This window comes from Amphibalanus amphitrite, unplaced genomic scaffold (genome assembly GCF_019059575.1).
Source record: "Amphibalanus amphitrite isolate SeventyFive unplaced genomic scaffold, NRLGWU_Aamphi_draft 000301F_arrow, whole genome shotgun sequence".
NCBI classification, from domain to species: domain Eukaryota; kingdom Metazoa; phylum Arthropoda; class Thecostraca; order Balanomorpha; family Balanidae; genus Amphibalanus; species Amphibalanus amphitrite.
Window position 1 is genome coordinate 689,489 of NW_024881796.1, and position 8,837 is coordinate 698,325.

Below are 8,837 nucleotides of genomic sequence, written 5' to 3' on the forward strand. Positions count from 1 at the left end.
CAAATCCTGAAGCAAAAACAATTCATTGGAAAGAATATTCACAAAATGACCGGAATAGTGGTGCACGACACTCATTCCAACATCGATGCTGGTAAAGTATTAGTTGTAACGCGAGATGAGACCCAAAAGAGAGAACAAATGTGGCTTACCATCAACACACTTAAATGCAGGCCGTTTAACATAAACAAGTCCAATGGGTAGCGCACCCCTGGCACCTGCCGATGCTGAGCTACTGGTTAACGATACACGCATACCGTGAACAGTAACTGTTATGAAGCTGTTTACGTCCATGATATTTTGACGTTAGGAATAATCAGCTTACTGACGATGATGATGATTTGGTGTTTTAGGGCGCACCAGCAACGAGGCTATATGGCGCCCATAACCAACCAATCTTCCTCAAAGTCGGGGGTTAAAAATCACCTGAAGCCCGGAGGCCGTGATGAACGAAAAGAGGCGAGAGGAATCGAGAAAAGGGGAGTCGTCGCGGAGAAGTGTTCTCAAAGAGAGTTGGGGGCCACGCAATCCAAAAGATCGCGATCGCTCAGCGTCCAGTCTCGGGCACTCGATCAAGACGTGTCGGACCGAAAGTCAGTCACCACATCTGGTGCAAATAGGCCTGGAGCCAACGCCGATAAGGAACCCATGGAACCCATGCAGCTTACTGACGAGAATGCATATTCATCAGCATCTCATCGCTACAGACGTTACCAAAGGATTTGAATAGCAAAAACACTACTTAGGCAACACATGGTCCTCGGCGATGCAAGTATGTCTCATATTCGTGTATATGATGGGTGGTGTCAATTTCATCATTTGGCGGCATTGACAGCATCCATTGCACGGTGCGCAAATGCATGCCATTCGTGCACAATTTATTCACATGCAAGTCAACAGTGATTTGAGATGAAAGGCCATTGCTGTTTGGTATTCTCAAAAGTTATGAAGTGGGATTATAAACGATATTAATGACACTGACAGTTCACTGACCGTTAAGATTCCAGCAGTCCAGATTGTTACAGAGAAAGGATAATTAATTCTGCAAATCTCTAAACATTTAACCCGCGCGGGGCTGGGGGGGGTAAATTTTACCCCCCCCCCTCGCGAATTTTTGCGATATCTCAAAAACGGCGGCGCGCAGCGCCGCCAAACTTTCAGTACCTTTTCTTACATCAATTTGACACGTTCCCTGAAAATTTGAGCGAAATCCGTCGGAAAATTTTTGAGAAATTGACGTTTTAGTGACGTCATGTTCGCCATTTTCGCCTCAAAAACGGCAAAAGTTCAAACGCCGCTAACATTCATTTTTAAAGGAATCAAGACGTAACAAAAAAGGTTATACGTAATTTTACTTTGTCTATCAAATGGCTATCTCGGTTTTTTGAAAATTTTGGATTTTGGCCTAATTTTTTTTCAAAAAACTGACTTTTTTGGGAAAATCATTATAAAATCCAAAATTTTGAGTCTATCGAAAAAAAACGGAACATATGTCAGAGAAGTGGTCTATGTGCACCTACATACCAAATTTTAGAAGAATCGGTTCAAAAATGTGGGAGTTATTCAAAATTTTATGACGTCACGACACACAAATTTTTTGAAAAATGACTTTTTTGGAAGTTCTACACCTCCTACGGAAAAAAATAGCACCATTCGATTCGCCGTGAAAAACTGCATCAGATAGACATCTTTTTAGGCCTTAACAACCAACTTCAAAATTTGACCTCACTTGACCTGACCTTGACCTGACCTCGACCTGAAATTCATCCAGAGGTGGTCCATATCACTTATTGAGTGTGCCTATTGAATTCTATGAGTAAAATGACCCATAAAACATGTGTCGCACATGCCCTTTTCTATATTTTGTTTTTTGGTGACCTGACCTGACCTGACCTGACCTTGACCTTGACCTCTGAATGATATTGTATGCAACGAATATTGTCTTGGTAGCCTAAGAACACGTTTTGGGCGATCAGTCTCAGTCCATGACTCCATTCTTCGGCAACTACGGTGCAAGGCCGATACTGTAGAAACTTGCAATTTGTACCCTTGACCTGACCTTGACCTTGACCTCAAACTTTAAATTAAGTACATGTTTTTAGTAGTTCGTGATGAGAGCTTTCGATTGGCGTTTGCATTTTCCAAATCGGACCATTAGTTCGGGAGATAACGGGGGGGGGTAAAATTTACCCCCCCCCCAGCCCCGCGCGTTCGGCTGGAGACCCCAGCCCCGCGCGGGTTAACGTGCTTACATCTCAGTGCAAACAACAAACGATGAAAAGGACACGACAATCCCTTTGGTGGCGTTGAGGAAGCGTGTAACGCACGCTAAGGCCTAAGGAAATGCGAGAACAATCAACCCAAAACACGTAATATTGCAAAAACCAAATCGTAGTTCGCTTTTCCAAATATGACAGAAATACCAATCTGAGTCTTGGCGTGCTGTAATTGCATGTCGCGTATCGACCTTTCGCCATCACCAGTTGGCGGCAAGCAGTTCGGGGGCCGATGTACTGCCCCCGGGCCGTCAAGTCGGTGCCTTTTCGTGTCCCCAAGGACGGCCAGATCCGAGGGGCGGGCTCCGGCCCGGCACGGCTCACCCTTCGCGTGTCTGCCGGCCGCCGATAGCCGGTCGGGCCAGACGAAACCCATTATCGACCATGGCGCTGGCCGCCGCGGGAGCGGCCCGATTCCCCGTAGACCGCGGGCCAGAGGCAGATAGGCACGAGCGGACAAAGGAACCGGCGAGCGAACAGCCAAGAATAAACGAAGCGCGGAGCGGTATCATGCCTCGACCAGCATTACGTAGCTGCACAACATACCATATAACGGGGCTGCATTGTAGTAGCCCAGACTAATATACTAATACATGCTGCACCGAATCGCTTCACGTTGCACTGGCCTGTGGTAGTCATATTGAAAACGTTGTGTTTTAATGACACTCAGCAGTTAATCGGCTCGCCGATGTGGGGTGCCGCAGCGTTGGTGGTACTCACCAGTTCCTGGACCATGCCCTGTCGCTGGGAGCGCAGTTTGCGCACCGTCTGGAACACGTCACAGCGCCGCTCCCGGGTGAACTGGTGCACCAGGTTAGCCAGGGCGACCACCACACTGCTGCCCGAGCCGCCGTCACTGCAGGAGATGGGAAGAATAGATGGTCAAATTCCCATGATACCGACAGCGCCACCACCACACTGCTGCCCGAGCCGCCGTCACTGCATGAGAGAGATAAAAAGTGTTGAGATTCACAGACATAACGCACACAGAGCCATCTCCACACTTCTGTCAGGACTCCTGTCACTATGGGAAGAGATGGGAGGATAGACTCGCGCAGTCCGCATTAAAAACATAAACAGCACCCTATCCCATGCTGCCGTCGAGTCGCTGACATTACGAGGAAGTTACACACAGAAGCGGCGATCAGACACAAGGTAATCTCGACCAGACAGGGACTGCGGTAGTGATCGGTCCTTGGTCACGCCACTCCATTAATCGTATTCATAAATCATCCGTCAGCGGTCAGCCGTCACATCAGGGGAGCGTCAAGGCCGTGAAAAATGAACAGCCGAAATGGACACGCCACACAACTTTGCATGCACGTCTTGGCGGGCTGAATGCTTAGGCATTTTATTGGGAAGAATCTGAGAAACAGCATAAAATAGCTTTACTGAATTAAAAAAAAAGAAATAAAGAGCTAAGATTTCGTTAATTGGAGTCTTAAGACTGCAAATATCATTTTGCGCCCTTATAAAAAAGCTTATCAGTGAGCTTCATTTTGATAAGCAGACTGGTGACTATTGAGTATAAGTTTCCAGCGTTTATCATTTTGATAGCCATTGAACAGGAATTGAACAGCCTTGCCCTAAAATCATAGTTCAGCCGTCGGCCAGAGTTAGTAACGAATGCAACTTTCCCATCTGGTCGCCGAGTGGCGGGATGATTCAGCGGCGCCATACACAGGTTTCCAATGGGGACAGGCGCCGGGACCGGTCTGCCCGGCCAGAACAGGTCGGTTGGCACGCTGCCGACTGTGCACGGGAAGCGCCAGCGGAGGGGAGGGTGGAGTGGAAGTGGGGATAGGTGTGAGATTAGCGCCCCCGCCGCTCCTCCGCCGGCCATGACGCCCAGTCTGCAGCTGTGAGCTGATCTGCACAGGCAGATAAGCCCGGGGAGGTGGTTATAACGCCGCCTGGCCTCGCGGTCGGGCGGCGGCGGCGGCAAGACGGTCTGATCTGATCCCACCGGCCCTGGAGACAGCCGGGGCTGAGGGCCGTACCAGTCCCAGGACGCCATGGTGCGGTGCCAACAGACAGGTCTGTCCGGCCGACAGCCGTGCTCATCGCTCATAGCTCACCACACGGGTCCCGGGAGATGAGCATGGCTCATCGGGACCTAGGTAGGTGAGGTATGCGGCGTTACGAAATTAACAAGGACGTCGAGCTCAATTGATGACCGTTCCTGCAGCTGGTTAATGACGCATAATGCGGCGATTCGGCGAAATTTGACGCTGTCTTCAAGCTACCTAACCATGCTTATCTTATCAGGGATCAGAAATTCAAGTAAATGGGATGGAGGATTTAAAAGGGTGTCGGATACCCGTTTTATTCTGACAACGATTGGCTGTGAATAGTGATAAGCATAAATTCACCTCCTCAGAAGAAAGCCATCGGATCTGTAATCACTCGTCCTGTGGACTCCGAAAACTGTGACTGGTGGACTAATCTGCAGGAAAGCCACTGAAGTATGGACTTACCCACCACCTGCAATCTGCATACTGTGACTGATCTACAGTGGACAATCACCGTAGCCGGCGCTCACACATGACTGATCACACATGTGGACTGATGTATAAAGTTGGGACTCACTTGCAGTGGACGGCCACGGGTCCCGGGTTGAGGCAGGCATCCTGCACCTCATCCAGCCGGTTGATGAGCTGTATTAGAGCCTTGACCGTCTGCTGAGTGTCGGCGGCGGCCGGCGGCCATCCGACCAGGTGCAGCTGACTGGTGGTCACCGAGTCGTTACCCTGCCGCAGAGACAGATACTGTCAGAGAGACAGACAGACGGACAGACAGATACAGACAGACAAACAGGGCGGCCATCCGACCAGGTGCAGCTGACTGGTGGTCACCGAGTCATTACCCTGCCAAAGGCACAGATACAGTCAGATACAGACAGACAGGGCGGCCATCCGACCAGGTGCAGCTGACTGGTGGTCACCGAGTCATTACCCTGCCAAAGGCACAGGGACACTCAGATAGAGACAGACAGACAGGACCACCAGCCCACCAGGTGCAGCTGACTGGTGGTCACCGAGTCGTTACCCTGCCAAAGGCACAGGGACACTCAGATAGAGACAGACAGACAGGACCACCAGCCCACCAGGTGCAGCTGACTGGTGGTCACCGAGTCGTTACCCTGCCAAAGACACAGAGACAGTCAGATAGAGACAGACAGAGAGACAGGGCGGCCATCCGACCAGGTGCAGCTGACTGGTGGTCACCGAGTCATTACCCTGCCAAAGACGGAGAGATACTCAGATACAGTCACACAAACAGGGCGGCCATCCGACCAGGTGCAGCTGACTGGTGGTCACCGAGTCATTACCCTGCCAAAGGCACAGGGACAGTCAGATAGAGACAGATAGATAGTCAGACAGGACGGCCAGACCACCAGGTGGAGCTGGCAATGTTGTCTTTGTGTTCTGACACTGAGTTTTCTGACAATGAAAATACATGTCCCAGAGTGATTGAACTGTGGTGCAAATGATTGTCAACAGATCCTGTTCTTATTGGGATTTTCCAATCACAAAAATTCGAGCACTGCACTCAGCTCATTGTACACAGCAATTCAACGCCGAAGTGACGGATTACTGAGTGGACAAAAATAGCGCAAACACAGCTGTGTAAAAAAAGCGCGACAATTTGAACAAAACTAAGCGGAATCGTGCATTCAAACGGGCTACCCCGATGCTTTATCACGCAATTTTGATCTTCCACGAATTGCTTGCAACTTATCGATCATGAAACCAATCGCATGTCAACCGATGTTGTCGCAGGTGTTCACTGTTCACATATACCCTATCAAGGACAAGTAACTCAAATTCACAATCAGCACTTTAGTTTACGTTCCACTGCGTGCCATTGTCCCGCAAATGACGTCTTAGATGCTATTGTTAGCCGACTTTAACGTCGGTGGCAAATCAACGGGTCATAAATCAGTGCGGCAGCGCAGTGTCATTCCTGATCAAGCAGATCCATCGTGCCAGGCCGATACCTGCCCGGTTCCCATAGCTCCCCCGCCCCCCCCCTCCCCGACAGTCGACACTCACACTGAGCTCCCGGCACGTCTTGTTCTCTCACCTCCCAACACTCTCACAAACTCACCTTTACACTGGACACACAGAAGGTCCTCCACGTGTAGGGGGCTGCCGGCGGGCCCGCCTTGACGCTCATACACTTGACTGTGATGTGATCGTAGGTGACGGTCTCGTCGAGCGCCGGCCAGTAGGGCTCTGAGGAGGCGGGCGTGCCGGCCGATGGCGGCTGCTCAGGGTCAGCCGAGTCGCCCGCCGCGGATATATCGACAGGCGCCGCCGTCGCCGTCGCCGGGTCCTAGGGCAGGCATAGATACAGTGAGCACGGTTGAATACCTACCTATTACGGTCATGAGAGAAGCTGATGAAGGCATGGTTGGTCTAAACTGTAGCATTTCACCGATGGCTCGTAGCACATGAAAAGAAATAAGCTTGTTTGGCAGTGTACCGACAATGCCTTACAATCAACGATTGAATATGCAAGTGGCTTTGTTCGTAAAATTAGCAAAACAAAGCAAAACTGATGAACACAGCTGTCTGGGTAGGCGCCAGACGCTCTACTCAGCTCCCGATTTCATTTTTTTCACGAAATACAAAAAGATAGCTGGGTGCCAGGCACGTGTTTGAAGTGGCATTTGAGCTGCAGGACTTACCATAAGGGTAAACATTGCATCAGAGGAAAATGCCACTTCACGCTAGACAACAGGCCATATTTGCATACCCTAGCCACCCATTCCGCCTCTTTCCCCGTTGGACAAACCTTGAGCTAACGGTTTCCCTCACACCACCCTGCCTTGTATTGTCCGTCCTCTACCCAGCCATATCACGACACTGACCTCTGAGAGCATGACGATTGACGAGATCTCCAGGTCGAGCACCATCCGCCAGAAGTCGGCCCGCGTGCGCTCCAGGGGCTCCTGAGTCACGATGTATGTCTCGGAGATGTCGTAGCCCTGTGGAAGAGACGGCGGATTGTGTTTCAGTGAGGTAGTGGAGCGCACGAGGCAAACGATTTAGAAATTTGAGCGAGCTGATTTCCAACAACACACATTACATGGTAAACTAGCCTGAATCAGTTAAGATCCAAAACATATGGGGCATCCTAAATATTTCTCAAGGTTGAACACAAAGCCGTTGTAAATCAATTACCCCAAGTGATTCGCAATGGTGTATGACAAACCAATTAATGGGCTTATCAAACAAGTCGGCCTTCAAATTAGAACTGACTTACTCCGACTGCTATAAATTATCTAATTAGTTGAGAGCTTCCCATCCCTCCGGATATACCCATCCATAATATATCCGTCCGTCCGTCCGTCCGTCCGTCCGTCCGTCCGTCCGTCCGTCCGTCCGTCCGTCCGTCCGTCCGTCCGTCCGTCCGTCCGTCCGTCCGTCCGTCCGTCCGTCCGTCCGTCCGTCCGTCCGTCCGTCGTCCGTCGTCCGTCCGTCCGTCCGTCCGTCCGTCCGTCCGTCCGTCCGTCCGTCCGTCCGTCCGTCCGTCCGTCCGTCCGTCCGTCCGTCCGTCCGTCCGTCCGTCCGTCCGTCCGTCCGTCCGTCCGTCCGTCCGTCCGTCCGTCCGTCCGCCCACCTGCCAATCCATCCACCCTACCTGTATGAAGGAAGCGTTGATGTACGTGTCCAGAGGCCGTGTGGGCAGCGGCGCCAGGATCACCCGGTTGACGTCGTAGGGCACGATGTAGTCGAGCCGGTTCTTCTCCTTGTTCTCGTCACTGCTGCCCACCGTGAACGCCTTCCGCTTCCGTCACCTCGCCTAGCCGCTGTCGGAGGGGTGGGAGGGTCAGAAGGGATGGTAGCAGGCATATGATTACAATAATGAACAGCATGTACCGAAAGAAAATTTGCCCAACACTGTTTAAGTCACCAATACACATAAGCGGCACAAATGCATCAACTAGCCATCTATCATTCACCCACCAGACTGAGACCCAGAAAATGTAGCAAATGATAACGGCTTCAAGTAACGGGCACATAACAACTGCATCTCCAAAAACCACCACAGGCTCTAGTCTTCTCTCCATCCATTCGATCCACACAGCCTAGCCCCTGTCTCCCCACCGACTCACCCTGAACTCCTCCTCGAGTCGCGTTCTCATCCGCTCAGGCTCTTTGCCGCAGAGCGAGCGGTAGGTGGCGGCCAGCTTGGCGGCCGGAATCTCCGTGTCGCCGAACTGGGCGTACTCCATCAGCGCCCGGTACACAAAGATGTACTGCTTCTGTAACGGGAGAGGCGAGCAGGCGTCGACATCCAACAGAGATGCGGTTAACTGCACAGATGGTGCTGTTAGGAGGCTCGCTCAGATACGCCCGACATGTCATGTGGACTTGCATAAGCTGACATTTAAATCTGAATGAAAACTCATCCTTAGCCGCACGTAATAATGCAAAATTCCCGTCGTATTCATCTGAAATACGTCTCTCCTCTACAGCCAAACTCACAAAGACACACGTTTGAGAGGAAAAATACTAATGTACATTTCCACAGCGTTTTGCGTAGATAAGGCAC